The sequence below is a fragment of the Mastigoproctus giganteus genome, chromosome 12, assembly GCF_048544385.1.
Source record: "Mastigoproctus giganteus isolate SK-2022 chromosome 12, ASM4854438v1, whole genome shotgun sequence".
NCBI lineage: Eukaryota > Metazoa > Arthropoda > Arachnida > Uropygi > Thelyphonidae > Mastigoproctus > Mastigoproctus giganteus.
Genome location: NC_143586.1, coordinates 174,305,242 through 174,330,742, shown reverse-complemented (window position 1 = coordinate 174,330,742; position 25,501 = coordinate 174,305,242). Strand labels below are relative to the sequence as shown.

At 44.2% G+C, this 25,501-nt stretch overlaps 1 protein-coding gene across 1 annotated transcript in view; it reads left to right on the top strand.

Annotated features, from left to right (window-relative positions):
- The first annotated feature begins 24,393 nt into the window (after nt 1-24,393).
- Nucleotides 24,394-25,501, top strand: part of LOC150077609 (GTP-binding protein Di-Ras2-like) — a 117,693-nt gene continuing 116,585 nt past the window's right edge. The window contains exon 1 of the mRNA XM_090385602.1: nt 24,394-24,514. The gene's annotated coding sequence lies outside the window, so the exon portion shown is untranslated. The remainder of the gene's footprint in view (nt 24,515-25,501) is intronic.

Genomic DNA, 25,501 nt, shown 5'->3' with positions numbered 1-25,501 from the left:
TCACTATACAGGCATCCAATATTGAGGAAAAAAGGGCCAACGCTAAAGACAATTCATCAGGATATGTTTACAATATTGGGGGAGGATGCCTCCCTTCCTACTCCGTGGTTAAGAAGTGGGCAGCAAAATTTAAATGAGGCAGGCAGAACCTGGAATATTCTACCCATCCTGTAGAAGGCCTGCAACGTCCATATTCCAGATTTTGTTGACATTGTGCATGATCTGGTGATGAATGATCGAAGAATGACAGTTCAGTACATTGCCAGCGTCTTGGGCATCACATTTGAATGCGTCTACCACATAATAACGGAGGTTCTCGGTATGTAAAAGATGTCAGCACGACAGACCCCAATTGTTGACGGCATATTAAAAATGAACAAGGGTTGTCAACTCAAGTGAACATTTGTATCGTTTTCAAGCAGATCCAGCCAATTTCCTTTCAAGGTTTATGACCATAGATGAGATGTGGATCCATCTCTTTCAGCCAAAGACAAAAGAACTGTCCAATTAGAGGAATCACATCTCTTCCTTCCCCCCTCTTCAAAGAAAGCCAAGTCGATATCTTCTACTGGCAAAGTAATGGCATCGGTTTTTGGAATGCTGATGGAGGGTTGCTAGTAGAGTGCCTTCAAAAAAGGCCCGATAGTCACAATAACACATTATGCAGACCTTGTGAGGTGCTTGCATTGAAACATCAAAGACGAGGAAAACTCAAAGAAATGTTGTTCTTCTGGGACAATGCTCCTCCTCATAAGTCTGTCACAATTGCTGCAGTGGATGCATTCCTGGAGGCCCAAAACAACCTTTCAGCGCAGCTGGAACAGCAAAGCATTGCAACATCGGTGGCAAAAGGGTATTGACTCCAAAGGGGGTTACGTTGAAAAGTTGCACGTTACCAGACTCATATAAACCCTTGACACAGGCCACGAACTTTTCAACCGCCCCTCATATATCTTATGAATTTTGTGGAGCGAATAGAGATGTTAATTCTCATGTCTTAGTGCGTGTTTGATTGGGCATGACTTTTTTTGCAGTACCAGAGTCCTTTGTTCGTACAGCACCTGGATTTATTCTGATCAATGTACAGTCAGCTTGGCGTTGCGGACCGCGTGCCATGCAATGTCACATACGATGAGACGCGGAGGGCAGTTCATGTTCTACGTGCAGGGCTAGTTCGTGACCGATTTGCTACATATTTGATTTACTTAATGGTGCTTTGTGATCACGAGTTTCTTCGAAGTACGCAATGATCACTTGAACTATTTGAAGATTGTATTTCTCTGACAATGCGTTTCTTCCTTATTAGTACACTAAGGAGATCATTTCTTCTGCTGAAAAAAGTTGTAGACAATTATTAGCAGCTTTTACATTTGATTGCATCTGTGGCAGACATTTTTCTCTTTGGGGAAACGAAATAATAAATTTTCTACCCGTCTTCGTCAATAATAAAAGTTTAACCACACAGGCAGGCTGAAAAGGTGGCTGCGACTTTTATAAGAGCGACTAACTTTAAGAAATCCTGGATAGAAATTCGCCACGCTGTCGAGAATCAATATTGCTAAGGCAGCTTTCTGGGGACGAAGTGCTCTGAATATTATATGAGGTACTTGGTTTTTTTATTGCCATTCTGCATGCACAATGTCAAACAGAAAGGCGGCGAAAAGAGTGTATTTGTAGAAGACAATGTCAAGTCAGGAGATTTAGTTCGGCATTCGGTGGTGTTCTAAAATGCATCAATATCTTCTCGGCTACTTTCGTTCTGAATCGATCAATCATCTCATTCACCGGATCTTTCAGAAGTATACTTGAAAATTCTGCTGTTCTTCAAGACGTTCTGCCAAGCTGTATCGTAAATGTAAAATGATTCCTTCTTTTGCATTTGTTATTTTTTAAGACTGAAGGAGTATTTCTAGTGCAACAAAACAGGCAAAACGACCAGAGAACACACACAATTTACAGACTCAATACACACAGTAGATGAGGTTATTCCCGAAACAGTTTAACGGAGATAAATACACTGAGTGGACAGAAATCATGGGATACCAAGCTAGTAACGGGTAGGCCCACCCTTCGCCTGGATGAAGGGAAATCACACGGCGAGGCATTCAGTCCACTAATTCACGAAAGCGTTCCACAAGTATTTCCATTGATGCTTGCTGCTTGTTTGTTTGTTTTGATGCTTGCTGCACCGCTGTCCATAATTCCGTCGCATTCCTGGGGGAGGATCCAAAGCTCGAACGGACCTTTCCACCGCATCCCAAAGATGCTCCACAGGGTTCATGTCCGGTGAAAATGGAGGCCATTCCATGATGGTGGAATCTGCTGAACGCTCTTCGAACCATGTTCTAGTCACCACGGCTCTATGGGGAAGCGAACTGTCCTGCTGGAAGAGTCCATTGCCCTGTGGGTGCGCGATGACCATGAAGGGATGCAGATGGTCAACAAGGATGGACACGTAATCTGGACCATCCGTACAGAAATACGTCTAGGCGTACCAGACGTCCAAATTTGTGCCAGTTAAACGCACCCAAGACTATTACCCACCATCAACCTGCCTGAACAGTTCCTTGTTGACACGACAGGTGCATAGCTTCGTGTGGTTTCAGTCAGATACGTACCCTCCCGTCCGCTCGAAATAACTGGAAACGGGACTCATCGGATCCGTCTTCAAACATTCAAGGTCCAGTGTTGATGTTCTTTGGCCCCGTTGAGGCGTAGAGTCGTGTGGTTAGTAATGGGACTCTGGTGGGTCCCATAACCTATTGCGGCTAATGATTGCCTGATGGTCTTGGTTGAGACGTTTCTGGCATCTTCCTCGTTGAAGTCGGCGATAATTTGTGTCAGTGTCGCTCTGCGGTTGACTGAAACAATGCGAGACAGATGGCCACGTTCATCCACCACCTTTCTCCGCCCCACAGCTCTGTCCACGATGAGATGTTATTCCGGAAATGGCGTATTCCCGATACACTCGTAATACTGTCGAACGAGTATAGTCCAATTTCCGTATCACCTCCGCGATAGAGTGACCCAAGCATCGGGCACCCACTATCATCCCTCTTTCAAAGTCGGTTACCTCAAAAAATTTATCCATACTGACATCGAATTACCATCTACGTGAATTCAGTGTACCTATATACCTGCCAAGCGGTGGGTTCGTCTACTAGCGAGAGGGGTGACAGCGTCGCGTTGCCCAGGAATCCTACGAATTCTGTCCTTTCAGTCTACTTTGAAAGGGATAAACATCGAAATTGAATTTAAAATAATAGATGATTTAAAAAATATTTCTCGTTTCTTTTTAGCCGCACCTTATAATTACAAGGATATAAAATATATTAAAAATCCTATAAAGTCTGAAATACTAAACTTAATAGGTTTAAAGAACGTGGACTATGTTGATTCATGAACATTGGATTATTAGGGAACTTGTTGCCAACTCAAAATCGCTTCAGTTGGATTAGGTGCTAAGTACGTTCAGGAAACAATATTAACATCAACGACTATTAACATCAGAGTTCTTCTTCTTCTATTGGCTTTTATATTTAGACACTCTGGTGTAACCTTTGTGATCCTTTGTAATCCTTGCTTTCGGATTTCCACATTTAAAAACCTTCACTTCCGGAAGGCGATTTCGATTGGTATTAAATAATTATTAAAGATGACTTTCAGTGGAGTAACCACACTTCTACCGATAACTGGACTTGTTGGAACTTTTGTTTCAATTAATGCAATAACACAGATGCACAAATTAATGGAAGTCATAATCTGCAGTCTTAGACGGAACCCAGCTTCCAAGGAGCAACGAATTTACTACACTTTCTCTATACAGGGTATTTCAAAAATGATGGTCAATTTAAGGTGAAAAGTAAAAACTAAAATAAGCAAAAAGGTCCCAGTGAATATCGGGCCGAAACTTAACCGTTTTCGAGATATTGCGCATTTTCTGTTAAGATCCGCCACTGATTATGGGAGCACTCTGGGAGGGTAGTCTGTATTGCTGAGATCTTGTTGAAAGTGTATCCTTCCCGACGACTAGCTCTGGCATTGAAGCGAAAAAACCGACGAAAAGACGCAGTCACTAACACGCCGCTTATTACTGTCTATGAGTGTAATAGCCGGAACAAGATATTGCATTGAACAGCCCTCTGAGAAAACTGAGTCATATTCAAATGTGCTCCAGCTAAACCTGCCCAAGGAAACAAACGATGTTCATGTGCCACCCGACCAAGTAAGTCCTGATCAGTACAGAAACCAAAATGCCACATCACACGCCCTTGAACTGAACCCAGGAATTCACTCGTCACTTAGTCCTAAACAAACCCGGACCACTACCAGGTCTGCCACGAACTTGGTGTTGGGTGCCAAACCGGAAAATGCCCAGACTATCAAGTGCAAGACAGCCAGTCAAAACAGTTCGAATAGGAAGAAAAACACTTGGACGAGCACCGCACTAGTTTCGAAGCTTCAGCCTTTCAAACCGGTTGGTTCATCACCCCGACTCTCCACAAGCAGTTTGTTTGTATCGCGTTTGGCCCCGGACACGTCAGCAAAACTCGTCACTGATGTACTGTTTGAGGAACTCCAGTTGGATTTAAAGATTCAGAAACGGAACCCTCGTAGCACATCTTATGCTTCTTTTCGCATATATTGTGACAAAAGCCAGTTTGAAAGGATTGGAACGTGTACCAAATGCCCCTCGGCACCATCATCAGGCCATTTTATGAAACACGAAGCAGAAAAGAAGCGATACCCTCAAATACCCCTGAGATGTGTCCACAATAGTCCAGACTCTGACTAGACGATGTATTTCTATTCCCAACTAACAACCGAACTGCTCTACATGGGATTGGCCATAGCAAAAAGGTAATTCCATATTTCGCCCTTAACATACCTACGGAAAAGGGACTCTCAACGGTGATTGAAAACTGCTCAAAATCTCCGTCATCTCTATCTCCGAATATTACGATCCCTGTCATGGTTTCAACATATCGAAAACTAGCAACGCATTACAGAGGGACCAGACAGTGTACATTCCTCGTCAAGGTCAGGAGACCAGCTTCATTCCAACTCCTATTTCAAAATGTGCGATCCATTAAGAACAAATTAAATGAAGTTGAGGAGCTCTTGCTGTCCAGTTCAATGGACGTAATTTGCTTTGCAGAAACATGGCTTGATCCCAGTGAAGAAACACTTTCTTCTACTTGGCCTGCAGGATATCAGATGGTGTGTACGTCTAGAGAAAACCACAGGGGAGGAGGAGTAGCAATTTTGTTCAATGAGCAGGTATTTTCTATCCTCCACTCAGCATCGAGCCAGTCCGATTCTTTCGAGGCAGTTCTAGTCACACTAAAACCTAAAAACAACGACAGCCAGAACGTTTCTCTCGACATTGTCGCAGTGTATATCCCACCAGTTCCAGACGCACAAGTAGTTGATGAACTCCTCAATTGGCTGATTAACCATCTCCATTCATCACTGAAGCATATCGTGTGTGGGGATTTCAATCTCCCAAATACCCTGGGAAGCCTCAAGAGAAGACTGAGTCAGCATCTAGACATATTAGGACTTAAACTGGTGAGCACACCACCTACGACGGGTGAAAGCACATTGGACCTCTCGTTCGCGTCAGCAAATTATGTAGCTAATCAAAACCCGACAAGCAACATACAGTCTAATCATAACCCCATCATTCTTTCTGTGCAAACAGAAATGCCCATCGCTTCTGGCAGGAGGAAAGTCACAGCCAAAACTATTACAGCGCCCAAATACCTAGATCCAGCCCAGGCAATTCCATAGGATGTTCTTGAGGAATGCGACCCTGAACTCGGAATTTACCTAATGACAAGATGGATAGTCTCTCTCTCTCTCTCTCTCTCTCTCTCTCTCAACAAAGAAACTAACCATTAGAGAGCATTCAAGGGCCTGATGGACTCAAAGTCTCTGAAAGCTTCCACGTCAAACAGAACATGCAGAAGCGGTGGAAAACCTCAGGCTCACCCTCGGACAGAACTGCATTCTCCCGAGCTAGGGCTCTTTTTATTAGGAACAAGAGGGAGGCGATAAAACTTCACCTAGAGGCTACCATAAATAAAGGGAAGCCCTTCCATAGAAGCAAATCAGAGGACGCCATCGACTCACTCAATCTGAGCAGTTGACTCGACCATATAACTAGGTTTGCCGCTCAGCCAGAATCCACTACACCAATGGAATTTCCAATCAATCCGATTTCAACGGCCCCTTAAATTCAGTTCAACTCACCAAATATCAACTGATTGATGCAATAAACAGTTTAGCACCTACGGCCGCATCCGGCGCAGACGGGATTCCTCAGTTTATGTTGAAATGCCTGAGTACATTTATTGTTGATCCCATTCTGTCGTTATTCAACAAAATCCTTCATCAAAAATTCTTCCCTCCTATATGGCATGTCTATCTAGTAAGACCGCTGCCAAAAATACGTTCTGCTTCTCAGCCCAGTCACTTCCATCCTATTTCTTCTGCATCAAGCCTATTAAAGATATTTGAGAAATCTGTTCTGAAAACGTTAACCACCCAAATAATGCCACATCAGCCACGGCAGATCCACTATGCCACCCGGTCAAGATCCACCGCTACAAATCTAGTCACTACCACTACCAAAGATCCTCGAAGCATTTGAGCACGGTTCGGAAATCACCGTTACTTATATCGATGTCCAGGCAGCATTTGATTCCGTATCCGTTCACGCGTTGGTAAGGCTACTACGTCAGTATTACCTCATTGGAGGAGACGTGCTCTGGTTCATTCAGACCATGTTTGAGAACGGGACTATTAGTGTTCGCCATGCCAATTGGCGCTACACCAGAACTATTACAGCTGGAGTCCCACAAGGTGGAGTCCTCTCTGGTATTTTGTTCTCAGCTGTTCTTCTGCCTTTCGTGACAGGCCAAACTGATATTATCACCTTCGCTGATGATATAAAGCTGTTCACTGCTATCAACTCCGGAGACACTGCTGACTACACAAATTTCTTAATCGTACAGAAAATCCAGAACCTCGAGGCCTTCCTCTCCGGTTTCGGCCTTCACATCAATCCTGAGAATCGAAAACAGTTGACTTTCTCATTCAAACGGAACCCAACGATGGTGCAACCCAATATAAGAAGATCTGCGATTTCTGCTGTTCAGCAACACACCGACCTGGGCGTTATTTTTGACCAGAAGCTCTCCTTTCTACCACACATACACCACCTGCAAAAAGAATTCTGTCGACTCCGGTGAATGCTTAAGCAACAACTTATGCATGTCCATGACCAGGCCGTTGGGTGCAGGTATATTAAGACGTGTGTCTATCCGGTCATTCTTTATGGAGCAGAAGTCTGGACCTGAACTACTGCAACGCATCTGAGACGGATTTTTGCAGGCGAATTTTGGCTACTGCAGTAGGCCATATGGAAATTTCGGCTTGCCCGTGCACCAAGGACCACCCAGATGGCAGCAGCTCTAAACATCAGACGCTTCCTGCCATTATCCATGAGAGAAGACTTTTCTGTAAAAATGATGGTTGGCATTATTTCGGACCCAGACTTCTGGGCTAACTGCGGTTGGAGGATCCCAGTCCCAAGCCTTCGGGCCAATCCAGTCCTCCAGGCCACCTCAAACCGGCTAAAGTTATCCGATCGCTTCTTACCCGTGCAAATGCTGCAGTACGTATACTCCTTGGATGGCGACCTCTACAAGTTCGCATTAGATAAAAAATACAGGCAGAACTTACTCCATCGACATCCTCAGGACCACGTCACAGGACATTAGAACCTGCTCCCAAGGACCTGTCCATCACTCCTATGGATCCCTCACTACCTTGTTCCAACTTTCTGCTCCTGCTTAGAAGACTCGAGCACTGTAAAAGGACTGCTCCCTGGAGAATAATTTAACTTGATAAAATGCTGTTGTGTATATATTTTCATATGTAAATTCTTCATTTGTTTTCCAATGTTTAATCCTACACTTGTATAATTAGTAATAATATTATTTTTTTTCTCCTATCTCATCCTTGTTTCTTACATTCTATAAGCCTTTACTGTAACCTTGTATTAGCCTTTGTAAACTTGTATTAGCCTTTATTTATTATTATTATTATAATACAATTATAAAATACATGAAATACATAATATCTGATTTATAAGTACACTTTATCTGTAATATAAAATATTTGAGTTATTAATTACTCGCAAAGGCTTTTACTACTGAACTACTGTAAACTGGTAAGAACATACCGTGACAATTGAAGCATACCTTCTGCTTAAACACACACAAGTGGGAGTTTCACCATATTTACATAAACACAAATATTTACAGCCAAATAACGTACAGCATTTGAAACAAAAGGAATGACCGCGATACAGCAAAATAAAAATTTGAAAGTTCAATTTTCCAGCAGTCGTCTTCTTCTGTGGGGATTACTGTTGGGTGGGGTGGGTAGAACAATTCTGACGCCTATTTCTTGATGAGGTCGAGTTTCCTAAAGCCCAGTGGCTCGTGCCTGGCCGAACAAGGTGCTGAAATTGTATCCTTACATCTGTATTTGCAAGTAAGAGTTTCTGAGAACTTCCTTTCTGTAGGATTTGCAATTGCAGAGCTTTTCAGGATTGATGTTGAGGTTGTTGAATAGCTGGATGGTGTTTGCTGGAAAGAATCTTCCGAGGCTATCCAACTGCGTTAATGCCGCTTTGAGTTGCGGTTCCTTATCTGCAACTCGTCTTGGTTTTTCGCCGGGTATTATTATCCACTCTCGGGCTTTCGGTGCATCCAGTCGTCCTGTTAAAAGCTGAGCGAGGGTCATTATGTTTCTTGACGTGATTATTTGTCTCCAGGTTGTGACCTCTAAATTGGAGTATAGTATAGCTCTTGAGCTCAACATGAATTGTTGAGGAGGCTTCCATCCTGCAGTGGGTTGATAATGGCTGCACTTTACTTTTATAGCTCTTGAGATGGTAAAAGGTTTAGCTGAAATTCTGTTCAGCCATCTCAAGAGCCAGTATTCGAGTCCTAGAGAGGCTTTGATACTGCATTCGGGAGCTGAAGACCAGATTTGTGCCGCGTATAGGGGAATAGGAGTAACACATCTGTTGATGTACTGCTTCATCAGACCGGGGTCTCTAATGCCGGTTGGTGAGCTCCTGCTTGGTTGTCCAAAGCGCCGTGTATGTTTTGTTACGGGTGTATACGAAGTGCGGGCGGAAGGTCAGGCCTTCATTCCACTTGAGTCCAAGGTCAACGTATGACTGCGCCTTTTGGACGAGGATGCCGTTCACAAATATTTCCATTTTGTTTTTTGATTTATTTTATTTGTTAAAGTAATTTGTTCCGTCTTTTTTTCATTCAACTGCAGTCCGATACAATCAAGATACTCTTGAAGTTCTTTTATTTTAGTATCAGCCACTTGGTTGTGGAAGTCAGCTGATTTCTGATCTCCTGATGTAATAAAAAATTTTATATCATCGGCGTATGTGATGAAGTGCTTCTTGTTCTGGGCTAAGAAGGGTTCGAGGGCTATGGCAAAAAGTGTGGCAGACAAGACTCCGCCTTGCGGGACACTTCTATCAACTTCATAAGTTCCGCGCTTGTTTTCGTTTGTCACCACAATTTGTCTGCACCGAAGAGTGCTCTTTAATAAATGGAGGGCATTTCCCGTAATGAGAAAGTAGTCCCGCAGACTATGACTATGAGAGCTGGGATGAATTCGTTATCATACGCGGCTGCCACATCTAAAAAGACTACGTCCACCTGCTGCTTGCTGTTTAGTGCTTGCTGAATCCTTAGCAGTGTTCCCCATGAGGTTGGTGATGGTCGACCTCTACTGTAAACCCCTGGCTTGTAGCCATGAAGGGTATTCTGTACGGCATGTGAGTTTTGTATACAATAAAGAGTTCTTCTTGTACACGCTGGATATGGTAGGGTGCAGTAATTGGCGATGTAAAATTCGCCACACACTGCTATGACTTAGGACACGCTCTTGCAGAGCAACCCTCCTTGTCAAAATTCCTGGATTTTGTTCTACTCTTACTCTTTTTAACACCTTTCCTCAACATCAGGTGTTATGCTTCTGGACCTACCTGCTCGTACTCCATGTGCGAAGCGCCCGTGTTGGGCTGCTTTCGGCTGGGAAATGCTTCTTGGTATAAACGTGCAGTCTCGAGCGCACTGCCGTTGGCTTTACCATACATGAAATGCATGTCCGCATACTCTTCGTTTTTTTTATGAGAACCCCAAACACGAAAGGTATCAAAACCTATAGTACTTAGTACCGTGCATCGGTTGAAGGAGAAGTATGGGGGGGGGATGCCGGAAACTTTGCTCTAGAGACTAAACATGGGTTTCACCACTTCAAGCCTCTAATAAGCAATTGCTGTAGTCTGCGCGGTAGCACAGTGGTATCGCCACCGTCCTCCCCACACCGAGTGGAAAAGGCCTGGGTTCGAATCCCGTCGATGACGCGAGGAACTTTAATGGGCTTTTTTCACTCCGTGGCTGAGTTAGTTGGTCTCAGGGGTAGATAGCAAGGTTTTTCTCCCCAGTAACTGGGGTTTTTCGTCCAGCAAAACAAGCAAATCAACCATAGAACCTGAGCTTTAGGCAGGAGAGGAAGTTCCCAGCATGCATTAAAGAACTCGCAGTAACACTAGCGTTCTTGCAGAAGGTTTTTCTATACTGTAGCTATAAATTATCAGTCACAGAGCAGAAATTGGAGTTTTTTGTGTTCAATTGGCTTGATGGCATTTCAGATTATTGCAATTTACAGAAACAAATACGGGTTAATGTATTTAATTACGGGCAACCCTAAAATAATAATAATTTTTTTTTCTTCGTTGCTGTAACCTCTTTCCACGTTGACTATCCTTTGACAAGTACTGGCATGCCTGCTACATCTCAGAGCATTAAGAAAGAAGAAAGGGAGAGAATGAGCATAACCTAACCTAAACAAACAAGTCAGTGGTGGATCCCAACTCTGTACAGTTCACCGTGTCAGTAGTGGATTGCAACTAGAAATGTGCAATATCTCGAAAACGATTCACTCAAGGACCCATGTTTACTAGTTTTTTTTTTTTTTGCATATTGTAGTCTGTACAGTTCACCTTTAAATTATTGACCATCACTTTTGAAACACCCTGTATACTCTTGGACAAAACATTGACCTCCCCCCCCCCCTCTCTTTCTCTCTCTCCACCAGTGGACGCATTCCACAACAACTAAGAGTGATTTGTGGTACGAGGAAGGCGGGGGGCCAGAAACTCAACAACTGCGAGCATCATCGCTGTTCGAGAGCTGCCGTAGTGAAGGTGTGATGGGACTGATTCAACGGGCCGGGACAGGGAGACCACCACTATTATTATTATCGAGTGAACATTCGTACGCCCCAAATCTCAACAACCTCACCAATAGCCTAAGCAGCATAATAGCGGAAGCTTTTACACAATTTGTTTAACCTGTTGCTATGCAGGCTGAAGAGTATATGCACAATTTAGAGGAGAAATTCCCAAAAATTTTTGAATGTTTATCAGCTCTACTTACTATAAATCAAGAACTTCGTGCACAGAATGAGGAAATTAGAAAGGAAATGAGCCTTTTGAAAAACCAAATGATGGACATGAAGAGTAATATTGTGCTATCGGAGAGGTCCGCATATCAATCGTCTCTGCGGGGTCCTCAAACCTCAAAACCAGCTTGCAGAAATCGAGATACCTTATCTTCTCAATTTGGAAAAGGTTGTGTTGACCGTGCATCCTTCTCGACGACTAGCTCTCGCGTTAAAGCTGTTAACCGACCAGATCAATCAGTCGTGAACACACCGCCCACTACTCGCTATGAACGCAATAGAGAAGCAGAAGATGTCATTGAACACTCTTCCGAGAGAAATAAATCATATCTAAACGCGCTCAAGCTAAACCTGCCCCAGGAAACAATAGGTGGTGTGCCACCCGACGCAGTTAGCTACGATCAGTACATAAATAAAAATGCCACATTAAACGCCCATGAACTCAACCCAGGAAGCCACTCGTCAGCTAGGCCTAAACAAGACCGAACCACTGCGACCAGCTGGGTGATGGGAGCCGAACCGGGAAATAACCAGACAACCAAGTGCAAGACGGCCAGTAGAAAAAGTTTGAACAGGAAGAAAACGACTTGGACGGGCACCGCACTAGCCTCGAAGCTTCGGCCTTTCAAACGGGATGGTTCTTCACCCAGACTCCCCCCCCAGCAGTTTGTTTGTCTCACGGTTGGCCCCAGACACTTCAGCACAACTCGTCACAGATGTACTGATTGAGGAATTACAATTAGAATTAAAGATTCAGAGACTGAACACTCGAAGCACAGCATATGCTTCTTTTCGCATCTATTGTGATCGAAGTCAGTTTGAAATGATTGGAACGTGCACCAAATGGCCCCTCGGCACCATCATCAGACCATTTTATGAAGCACGAAGTAGAAAAGAAGCGATATCCATAAACGCTCCTGAGATGTGTCCACAACAGTCCAGACTCTGACTATACGATGTATCTGTATTCTCCACTAAAAACCCAACTGCTCTGCATGGGAATAGCCGTAGGAAAAACAAGGTAAATCCATACTTCGCCCTTAACATACCCACGGAAACGGGGCTCCCAGCGATCATTGAAAATGATGAGATTGAAAATTACCCAAAATCTTTATCATCTCTCTCCTCGAATTTTGCGATCCCTGTCACGGTCTCAACATCTCGAAGACCTGCGACGCATCACAGACGAATCAGACCACGTACATCCCTCGCCACGGTAAAGAGAACAGCTTCATTCCAACTCCTTTTCCAAAATGTGCGATCCATGAGGAATAAACTGAATGAAGTTGAGGAGCTCTTGCTGTCCAGTACAATGGATGTGGTCTGCTTCGCAGAAAACTTGCTTGACCCCAATGAAGACACGCTTTCCTCTACTTGGCCTGCAAAGTATCAGATGGTGTGCACGTCAAGAGAAAACCGGAGGGGAGGAGGAGTTGCGATTTTCTTCAAGGAGCAAGTATTTTCTATCCTCCACTCAGTATCGAGCCAGTCCGACTCTGTCGAGGCAGTTCTAGTTACGCTAAAACTTAAAAACAGTAACAGCCAGAACAATTCTCTCGCCATTGTCGCAGTGTATATCCCACCGGTTCCAAACGCACAAGTAGTTGATGAACTCCTCAATTGGTTGCTTAACCATCTCCATTCATCACTGAAACACGTCGTCTGTGGGGATTTCAATCTCCCGAATACTCAGGGAAACCTCAGGAGGAGACTGAGTCAGCATCTAGGTATATTAGGTCTCAAACTGGTTAGCACACCACCCACGAGGGGCGAAAGCACATTAGACCTTGCGTTCGTGTCAGCAAATTGTGTGGCTAATCAAAATCCTACAAGCAACATACAGTCTGATCACAACCCCATCATTCTCTCTGTGCAAATAGAAATGCCCATCATTTCTGGAAGAAGGAAAGTCACAACCAAAACAATTACAGCGCCCAAATACCTTAATCCTGAAAAGTGTGTCTATGCGGCTCAAGCAATCCCATGGGTTGTCCTTGAGGAATGTGATCCCGAACTCGGGATTGACGTCATGACAAGATGGATAGCCACTGTTTCTCTCTATGCTGCAACGAAGAAACTAACCATCACAGAGCATTCAAAGGCCTGGTGGAATCCAGAAGTCTCTGAAAGTTTCCACGTTAAACAGAATTTGCACAAAAAGTGGAAAAACTCCGGGTCACCTTCGGACAGAACTGCCTATTCCCGAGCTAGGGCGCTTTTTATTCGGAACAAGAGGAAGGCAATAAAACTTCACCTAGAGGATACCATAAATAAGGGGAAGCCCTTCCATAGAATCCAATCAGAGGATGCCATTGACTCACTCAATATGAGGAGCTGGCTCGACCATATAACTACGTTCGCTGCTCAGCCAGAATCCACTACACCAATGGAATTCCCAATCAATCCGATTTCGACAGACCCCTTAAATTCAGTTCACCTCACCAGAGACCAGCTGATCGACGTAATGAATAGCTTAGCACCTACGGCCGCATCAGGTGCTGATGGAATTCCTCAGTTTATGCTGAAATGCCTCAGTACATTTGTTGTTGATCCAATCCTGTCCTTATTTAACAAGATCCTTAATCAAAACTTCTTCCCTCCTATGTGGCATGTCTATCTAGTAAGACCGCTGCCGAAAACACGCTCTGCTTCTCAGCCCAGTCACTTCCGTCCAATTTCCTCTGCATCATGCCTATTAAAGCTCTTTGAGAAAGCTCTTCTAAGAACATTAACCATCCAAATTATGCCACAACAGCTACCGCAGATCCACTATGCTACCCGGTCAAGATCCACCGCTACAAATCTAGTCACCACCACTACCACGATCCTCGAGGCATTTGAGCACCGTTCGGAAATCACCGTTACGTATATCGACGTCCAGGCAGCATTTGATTCCGTATCCGTTCACGCATTGGCAAGGCTACTACGTGAGTATTACCTCATTGGTGGAGACGTGCTCTGGTTTATTCAGACAATGCTGGAGAACAGGACCATTATAGTTCGTGATGGAAATATGCGCCATACCAGGACCATTACAGCTGGAGTTCCACAAGGCGGGGTCCTGTCCGGAATCTTGTTCTCAGCTATTCTCGTGCCATTTGTGATAGGCCGAACTGACATCCTCACCTTTGCCGATGACATAAAACTGTTTACTCCTATCAACCCTGGAGACACTGCCGAATACATCAATACCTTAATCCTTCAGAAAATCCAGAACCTTGAGGCCTTCCTCTCCGGTTTCGGACTTAAAATCAATCCTGAGAAGTCAAAACAGTTGACTTTCTCTCTCAAACGGAGCCCAACAATAGTACAACCCATTTTAAGAGGATGCGCGATTTCTGCCGTCCAGCAACATAGAGATCTGGGCGTTATTTTTGATCAAAAGCTCTCCTTTGTACCGCACATAGACAACTTGCAAATAAAGTTTTGTCGAATCCGGTGGATGATTAAACAACAACTAATGCACGTCCATGACCAGGCTGTTGGGTGCAGATATATTAAGACATGTGTTTATCCGGTAATATTGTATGGCGCCGAAGTCTGGACCTCAACTGCTACGACCCATCTTAGACGGATTTTCGCGGGGGAATTCTGGCTACTGAAGTGGGCCATATGGAAATTTCGGCTTCCCTCTACACCAAGGACCACCCAGATGGCGGTAGCTCTCAACATGAGACGTCTTCCTGACATCATTCACGAGAGAAGACTCGTCTTTGCCATCAAAATGATGGTCGGCATTATTTCAGTGCCAGATTTCTGGGCTAACTGTGGATGGAGGATCCCGGTCCCAAGCCTTAGGGCTAATCCAATCCTACAGGCCACTCCAAACCGGTTAAAGCTAACTGAGCGGTTCCTACCCGTGTAAATGCTGCAAGACATGCAGTCCTTGGACGGCGACCTCTACAAATTCGCAGTCGACAAGGAATATAGGCAGAAAGTACTCGGTCGACTTCCTTCCCAGGACCAAGTTAGAGGACAGTAGACCCTGCTCTGTGCATAACACCAAAGATGGACTACTAAGCAACCATGAAGATAGACAAAAAATCTGAATGAAGGACGAATAGCAGCTGTTCTGGCGGCCTGAGCCAAGCACTAGCCTGGCTCTCCTTTAATATCCCTTCTGGCAGGAGGACGAGATGACCAGTCGCCTCGCCCCCTGCTACCCCACCTTTCCTTCTGGTGAGGCATGGGCATGCCTCACTGACCACCTGGGGGAATCTCTTCTGTGTCCCCCATACTTCTGCCTTTTCCCCCCAACCTTCTTCCTCCCCTCCCCCACTCTATCTATACACAACGCGAGCGCCCTACACACTAAATTTAATCTAGCAAAAAAATAATCTTCGCCCAGTCTCGGCCTAATTATTCTACGCAATGCCCTACTCCTGCCATATGAATGCATGCACACGTGCTGTATGCAAACATCCAAAGTAATTACGATTGCATGGATGCGTATATATTATGTATCACTGTTGTGTATATGTGCATATATGTGTATGTGTACATAAGTTTTTTTTTTTTTTTTTTTTTTTAGGTCCTAGCTGCCGAAATCTCAGGAAATTAAGCGGCAGGACCTGCCAGAGTAAATCTTAGTCTACTGGTGTTTCCTGGTCTGCCTCCACGGGGCGAAGGTGGGGCAACGCTGGGCTCCAGCAGGGGTCCAGCGGCTAAATGACCAGATGAACAACGGTACACGACATTACACAGGTACAATACCCACACACTTTTAAACCTCTGGCATTCCCAGGAAACTGGTACACCCACAAAGAAAGCAACGCGGAGATGGGGGAAACCCCTGGGGCCGCATGACAACAATATACCTTACACCTTACACCTTAGACCCTGCTCCCGGAGACCTATTCATCACTGCCCTGAATCCATCATCCCAGTGTACAAACTTTTCAGGAGTCATAATGCTTTTTTTTTTTTTTTTTTTTTGAGTTTATTGTATTATATGATTTCTTTTATGTAAACCCCTGGCTTGTAGCCGTGAAGGGAGTTGTATACAGCAATGTGCTTTCTGTATATAATAAAGAATTCTTCTTCTTCTATCTGTTTATTTCTCTTTCGAAACACCCATAGACAGCACGTGGCTAGAGGGTGTGGTTACATTATATCAGTATTTACAAGCATATTTAACATGAACTTATTTACAATATTTGGAGATGAAAAAACACAGAGTATGTGGTTAATGAATTAATTGTTAAGTTGGTTTAATTAATTGCGAATGGTTGTTAAATGCTAAATATTATTAAATAAATTATTAAATTAGTCTTCTCATTATATTTAGTTATTATTTTACTAGTTGACAGTCCAGGCGAATGGCGGTTAGCACGTGATGGCCGCGACAATAGACTGCTCACAGTCCCTGAATTAAGGACAGACTACAACCAGGGCACACAGAGAAATATTTCCAAGCACACCATCCAGTGAGCGCTAGCGGGTAGGCTTACGGAGCCTATTCACGTATCTATGCTGACCGACCGTCATCGACACCTCCGCCTGCAATGGCCACGCAACACGGTAACTGGACATTGGACGACCGGAAAATGAAGGTTCCAGCTCCATCATGCCGTGAATGAGAACGTATTCGACAGCTAGCAGGTGAACAGCTGCAACCAGTTGGTGAAAACAGGCCAGCGGCGGTAGTATCATGGTTTGGGGGATATTCATATTCATAACGGTTCCCCTAATCCCCATTGAAAAACCCGCACCGCCAGATCCTACCTCGGGAATGTTTCAAACCAAGTTTTGCCCAACGTGGTGACCATATATGCCGATGGCACTGGACTCTTTCGACAAAACAATTCCCAATGTCACAAGGCCAGCATTCTGCAAGAATGTTTTGAGAATCATCCAAGCATTTCGTGTGCTCCCCTGGCTGCCAAATTCTTCCGACATCAATTCCATCGAACATTTCTCGGTTGCGGTGACACGCAGCATTCAACAGTCCAAGCAGTGTCCCCCTCTGTTGCCAAAATCCGAGAAGTCCTACTGTCCAGCTGGTCCAGAATATCAGAGGACACCTTCCATGGTCTCATGGAATCTATGCTACTCCGGATGCAAGAAATTATAACGGGGAAAGGCGGCCAACACGCCATTAGTTAGGTGGTCAAAATGTTTGGGTTCATGAGTCTAGCATTTGCTGTCTTTGTGAAATGGAGAATGACTTTCTTTCAGATTCTTTCGAATTCCTTTCCATCATGTTTGCAGAACAAGCAAGTTGACACTCTCTTTGCCAAAACTATAACGATACAAAGGTTGGCAGGGTTGTTAATGATAGTAATGGCAATGTGCAACTGCAACAGGATCTAGAAAAGTTGGGCAGATGGGCTGAGACGTGGCAACTGAAGTTTAACCTTGACAAATGCAAAGTACTGCATATGGGTAGAAGCAACCCTAGAGGAACGTACCAATTGTGTGGTACTACATTTAGGATGGTAGAAAATGAAAAAGACCTGGGAGTAGTTTTCCAGTCAGATATGAAGTTTTCTGAGCAGTGCCGACAGGATGCACGAGTAGGTCATGGGGTGCTGTCAATGAGATATAGGAATTTTGCTAGCAGGGAAAAGGAGGTGATTGTGCCTCTGCATAAGGCAATGGTCAGGCCACGCCTTGAGTACTGCGTACATGTTGGAGGCCTCATTTTAGGAAGGATTCAGATTTGCTTGAGCGTGTACAGAGAAGGGCAACACGATTGGTGAGGGGAATGAAGGGATTCTCTTACCAAGAGAGGCTTAAGTTCTGCAAATTCAGTGTGCTCAACTCATTCAAGGCTTTATACACCTCAATCAGATCACCTGCGCGGTGATCTGATTGAGATGTATAAAGCCTTGAATCGGTTGAGCACGCTGAATTCTGATGGGATCCTTCCACTTGTTCAGATTACGAACCTAAGGGGGCATAAATTCAAAGTAAGAAAGGACAGATGTAGAATAGATGTGCGGAAATTTGCCTTTAGTCAGTGGGGATGGTTGATTTCTGGAACAAATTTCCATCTGTTGTTGTGGAAGTTGATAGGTTGAATAAATTCTGGGAGGAACTGGCTAAACTTTTATAGAGAATGGATGTGGGAAATGTGTTTTTTTTTTTTTTTTTTTTTTTTGTGGGCTGATGCTGCATAAGCTCATACGCTTGCTTTCTTCCATCACATGCCACTATTAATGCTAACTACTCTTCGCGGCCATGTAGCGTTACTCTGGTGATTAGTGATCGGAAAAGTCCTCTCGTCCTTCAAAGATTATAAACGCGTGTGCATGACACATCGGGGAGTGACAGATCCCGGATGCTGAAACTTGAGGCGTCCCCATCGGAGAGTCTGCAGGAGTCGTGTCACCGCCGAGGCCGTGGATTACTTCATAAACGCTGGATCTTCCCTGAACCCCGCCGAGAAACTCGATCCGACAAACTTTTCATGGCGTTCCAACTTCTCGCTACCCACAGAGGCTGCTAGCAGTAAAACGACCTTTTCGCCGCCCTCCGGAGCTCGAGACACGGCATTAACTTTCTCTTCTAATTTGTCACTCTTCGCGCCTTTTTAATTAGGCCATCGCGGGCTTGTGCGCGGCCCCCACAGAGGTGGCAACGGAACGATGTCGTAAAATGCATTGGACGTAATCTTTACTTCTGCCATTAAACGCTAATCACTTCGACCTCTGACACGTGCAGGCTACGAATACACTAGTGCGTCATGGAATTGGAGCGCCGAAAGGTATTAACGCGTTTTAAAATAAGACGCTACATTCGACCTCATCTGACAATGGCCAAGTTCATTTGTTCACACTGCTTTGAACTGCGAAGAGAGAAAAGCTGAGATTCACACGGGAGGTTTCCTCGGGCACATATTCACCTTTCCGACACGAAACCGTTATTTCGAATTATTTGCGTTGCGCTCCTCGTTTATGCGGGTTGCCAGCAAAGCAGAAACAAGTCGTCCGCTTGCCGGGTACCGGCGCAGACAGCTGATGAAGTACTAAACACCCCGCGCTGGTTTGAAAAGCCAGCAAAAACAAGTTCCTGAATATTTCTTATAGTTTTATTTTAATTACAAGGATCGGCTAAAAGAAAGAAAGAAATACTTTTTTTTAAATACAACAATTTTCGATGTTTACCCCCTTCAAAGTACTCTCCCGCACTGCGCTCCATTTCACGATTTCCACGATCTGAAACAGCAGCGGAAGTCCTCGGAAGATACGCCTTTAATTGCTGCGTTCTCTTCTTCCGAATGTCTGCCAATTTCTCAAATCGTTTTTATTTGAGGTGGATTTTAATTTTCGGAAACAGAAAAAAGTCGCACGGCGCCATATCTGAAAAATAAGGCGGATGCTCCCATGTTGAACCTTGTTTTTCGTTAAAAACTCTCTCACTGCGACGGAGGAATGATGTGGCGCGTTGTCATGATTCAAAAACCATTTGTCCGGCCATAAACTGGGCCGTGTCAGTGGTATAGAAAAAACTTGAGAAGTACGCTGCTCGACAAAATGAACAGAACAAAATGTTTTCCATGAATATTTTATTGCGAACACTGTCACCAAGGCGAATATTTGATATAATAGGCATCGTGGCAGGCAAATTGCCAGTTGAAGGTAAAGCAAAAAATGTCCAAGGATATGGGCTGGAGAATATGGCACAACATATTTTAGGGAGAGGAGGCGTTTGTGAGAATGCTTTATCCGCCCACAGTCACTATTTCTAGAGAAGATCTCATCAATGCCATTAATTCCTTTTGCCTGACAAATCTACGATCGGCCCCGACGGGTTTGCTATCTTTATTTTAAAAATATGCAGTGCCTATATTGTTGATGTGCTGTTGCATATTTTCGAAAACATCCTGAGAGATGGAGTCCTCCCCCAGAGATGGAATCACTACTTTGTGCGACCGGTGCCAAAAAAGAAGAACCCTAAGACCTCTTCAGACTTTATCCATCAGTTGTTCTCTTTCAAAACTTTTTGAAAGAGAGATCCTTCCTGCTTTAACCCAACAGTGTTTTGTGCACAGGCCACCCCACTTCCACACCGTAGTACCGAGACGATCCACTACTACTAATCTGTTGGAGACTCTTCAGAATACAGCACGCATTAAATGAAAAAAGCCCAAATTGACATCATATTCCTTGACATAAAGGCAGCATTCGATAATGTGAAACATATTGAAAGCACTTGAAAACATATTGAAAGTTTATTTCCGCATTATTGCAGATCATCAAGACCATTTTGAAGCCAAGGCACCTCATTGTACAACACCAAGAATTCCGTGCAGAATATACCCTCACTTGGGGCATCCTTCAGGGAGGAGTTTTATCAGCTTTGCCGCCCTGGAGCCTTTTCTGGCGCGGAATCAGAATTTTATTTCCTACGCCGATGATATAAAAAATATTTTGTTGTCTATGACGAAGGATCTGTGGTGTCCGACGTCGATTTCCATGCCAACGCTAAGCTGTATGAACTGGAGACATACCTAAGCAAAATCGGTTTTACGTGATCAGATTAAGAAAGTCAACTCATACACCGACCTAGGAGTGATGTGGGACAAGGGCCTTACCTTCCAAAGGCACTTTCAGAACACGAGAACAAAAACTCTCGCTGCCATATGGGCTGTAAGACAGGAAATAACTGGGGTTCGAAACGAGCAACTAGTGACCCAATATATCTAAAGATGTATCGTTCCTGTATCCTTATATGCTTCGACAATTTGGTCCTCTGCCCTAAAAACTAATATTCGGAAATTTCTCAGCCTAGAATACTGGTTGCTCCGGTGGTTGAATAGGATTGCCGGGAAGCCCTTCACAATTTCGAAATCCATACGGTACGCAAACTTGAACACAGCTCCGTGGATTCAGATGATCACAATACGAAACATCAGCACTCTGGCACAACTTCTAACTGGGAGTTTAGATGAACCTCAAATTGAAAATCTGGTAGTAAGGCCCCGCCCTGGAGCCCGCCTCCACAATCCTCATAGTCTCCGAAGCGCTCTCCACCACACGGACGGACTGATTAAGGCGGATGTTTCCTGCCAATACTCTGGAGCTGTTTAGAGACCTCAAAATAGACCCGGACAGGTACTGCCACGAGAAAACTTACAGGAAGCTCGTTGCAGCGGATCTCTATACGAAACTACAAATATGATGAAGAACGTAATTGAAGAAGAAAGTGCCCTCGAACTCATAAAAATCTTAAATGAACGATATATCGTGTTTCCAAAAGACTCTTATAGGACTGAGGGTATTCCTTTTTGTTTTGTTTGATGTCATTTTTCTGTGTATGTATAATGTTTTCTAATTTTCCTATGAAGCTATGATTTCTGTTTCTGTGTAATTTTGACTCTGTATTTATTTATTTTCTGATATTTTATTCTATGGTACACTGAAATAAGTTTAGCTGGATGTATGTATGAGCCACCCTCCTAGATAATTTCTGTACAGGGGTGCTTGTCGAATAAACTAATAATAATAATAATTGTAATAAAAAATTCCGCATATCCAATAGAAATCGATCTACAGACACGCAAATTATGCAAATTATTCATGACTATAAAAAAACGGGCTGCGACAAAACCACTTCATTCCCGTTTTTTGGGATACTCAATGGGACAAAACGAAATTATGATATTAGGGTCTCCTGTAAATGATTACATCTACCCATATATTTATTTTGTCTGTAAATTGCGTGTGTCCTCTGGTCAATTTGCCTGTTTGCTGAGACGAAAAAAAAACCCAAGTTTCTAGGGGGGGGGGGACTTGCTATCTGCGAATAACTCAGGCACAGAGTGAAAAAAAAAAAAAAACACTAAAGTTCCTCGCGTCATCGACGGGATTCGAACCACGGCCTTTTCCACCCGGTGCAGGAAGGACGTGACGATACCACTGTGCTACCGCGCAGACAGCTGAGTGGAACAGCCACATCTCCAGATGGCAAGTCATCGTCGTTTAGATGATTCTTTGAGATGGCGAGCCGTTGGACGACTTGAAGCATGGAAATCGCAGGCGGAGTTGCCACGTTCACTTAATGAGTCACGCAGTGTCGTCTCAGCACTAAGGAAGCAGTTTCAGGAAACAGGAACCGTTACAAGAAGAGCTAGACAAGGCACCCGAGAACCACGTCAACCAGAATAGACCGCTGTCTGGCTCTAACAGCAAGACGGAACCCTATGATGTCCTCTCTTGAGGTTGCTGCGGCAAAAACTGGTGCAATGAACATGTGACTTGGAACCCTAACAAATGGGATACAGTTCTGTTCTTCGGTGAGTCCCATTTTAGCTACAAACAGATTCTAGACATTGTTTCGTCTGGAGACAACGAGAAATGCCGTACCCTTCAACATCAGGGAAAGGGACAATTACGGTGGAGGCGATGTTCTCGCGTGGGATGGAATTTATGTTCGCGCGGAGGTACTGAGAACAGATCCTCGAACCCTATGTGCGACCCTTTAGGGCCCAGATGGCTGCCTTAGCCGGCACGATCACCGATCGAACAAGTGCGGGACGCCCTTGGGCGTCGCATTGCACGCTGAAAGCCAACTTCGGTCATTTGGTGAGCTCTGCGCTGGTGTATTTGTTGCCACGGAATCTTAGAGACCCTTACATCGAGCATGGTTCATCGCTCTTAGGCGTGTTTGGTCATTGGAGGGGATCACATGCTGTACTGACGTAATAATGTGACTTTTTTGCTAATTCTTACACAACCCCTATAAATGTCCCTTATTGCTGTCCAAAGTTTCTTGCTGTCTCCTCATTCCATCGTTATTCTGTGGTACATAACCACCATACAAAATTCTGTCCCTTTTCATCGCACGCTGCACGAGTTACACCATTTTCTGCGTGTTCCGGTACTTTTGTCGAGCGGTGTATTATTTTAAAGTAGTTGTTATTAGTGAATTGGTAGCGCTCAAGAATAATGTGGTCCACAAAGCAAGTTGGTGAATCCTCAGCAATTTGAAACAAAATTAAGATGTAAGCTGCTGATTAAAAGAGAAATTGCTGTTCCACCACGAAAGGTAGGTAATGTTAGGAAAATAAGTGTGGCAGGCTGAGATTGTCTTGTGGGAAAGTTAACCACTCGAAGATTAGTTCAATTTAGTCGTAAAAGGGTTTAATAGCAGAAGGCGAGCATCGATTTATGCGATGCGCTCATTGTTCGCTGAGTTCAGATGTTTCGGCGTCATTTCACTTGAGATGGGTCGCCGCGGACATTTGTGACCCATTATTTTATTAACGAGTCTTCGGCTGAAAAACAGCATCCGATTTATCCTCTTCTTTTCGATCAACTCTTCGCAGTAAGTTGAAGTTCTAACCTCTTTGCAAATATCAAATTGCGAAAGTCACCAGCAATTTTCCTGGGCAGAATCCTAATAGTCCGTCCTTCTTTTTGTTTGTTCAAATGCCTTCTTAATACATTCAGCAAAGCGTTGGTGAAAGTTGTCTTCCCGAGCAGAGCGCAAGCGCGATTGTGTACCTTCGTGCTTTTCGGAGGACATTGGAAAAAGCAGTCACAAATGCGTCTCGGCCCACATTCTGAGTATCGCTTTTAACGTTACCAAATGGCTCGCTAAACTAAAACTTCGATTCGGTTAAATAATTAGTGGGATGCGTTAAGCGCGCTGCTCGGCCGGGGTGTCCCCTCTCACGTTCGCTTTAACAACATTAGAGCGATCTGACGCACGAAGCAGACTGGCACATCGTAATGAATGGGTAGCGCCAACCTGCGCCTTTTTTGTAGCGGGCCACAATCGATAGACGGTAGTGGTTGCCAAGACAACGTGCACGTCACCTGCCCTCGAGTAGGATCGTTTGGCACCATGGTCAGCGTTTCTTCCGCACTGACTCACGGGACTTTCGGGGCCTGGCTGATATCATTCACATCTCACTTACAGTCTGAGGCCCTGCTCTGCGAGACCCGCTCGGACTGACGCTGACGCACCCCCACCCACTACGGACGGACAATTTGCGGTAAGTTTCGATAAGTTTATTTTCTGCCCTCGAGCGCACCTGCTCACGTATTGAACTCGCCGTGGCGTTACATGCGAACTTCTGTTGCCGGGAGGTTACATCCTCTTCGTCTGAATTTTGTTCGGTGATTTGGCGGCTTTCGTTGGGATGGGTCAAGCGTTTCTTTTATGCCTCCCATCTCTTTTTCCACGTTTTTCTCGGTTTCAACAAATATTGGCGAAGAACCATCGACGGAAAAACTTTCGGTTGCAAAAAATAATGCGCGTTCGCCACTGTCGAGTATCCGAATGTGGCAACAAGGTTGACAAACTTCGGAGCAAACAAACATTCCTCGCTTAATTTATGCAAACAACAATTTTTCTTTCTAATTTTATTGACGCTTCTAATTTCTGCAATAATTGCGAAACCCTTTTTGGAAAATTAACCGAGCAACGCTGACCATCCATATGTTAGAAAAATGCAACCACCTGCACGCAACTGTGCAGAAGGTAGGGATTGGCATACAATCGAAAGAGTTCAGGATTCGAGGTTTGGTTTGTTTGGTTTATATTGGGATTTAGTGGCGCATGGACTTCCAGGATATCGGGATTATATCAGAAAAGTGATTGAATATTTGTATCCAATTTTAACAGAGTATTACGAACAACCATTTCTATTTTGCTGGTTGGAGTTAAGTAAAACAGCTGAAGATAATCACCGTAAACCACATCTTACGCTTAATAGCGTCTAGAAGCAGAAGGGATTTTTGGAAGAGTTTGAGCAGTGAGGAGGAAGTGGCGAATGCCTATCAATCTTTTAAATGTTTGGGATCGGAGACGGGGAATATGGAGAAATTCCACCAGGATCGAAGGGAAAAATGATTTAAAGCATTCATCCAACATCGAGACTGGTGATTCTAAAAGTAGCCAACTTTATCCCTAACACTGACAAGTTGTGGCAATGATAAGACATTTCTTTTCTTGTGGCAATGATAAGACATTGCCACAA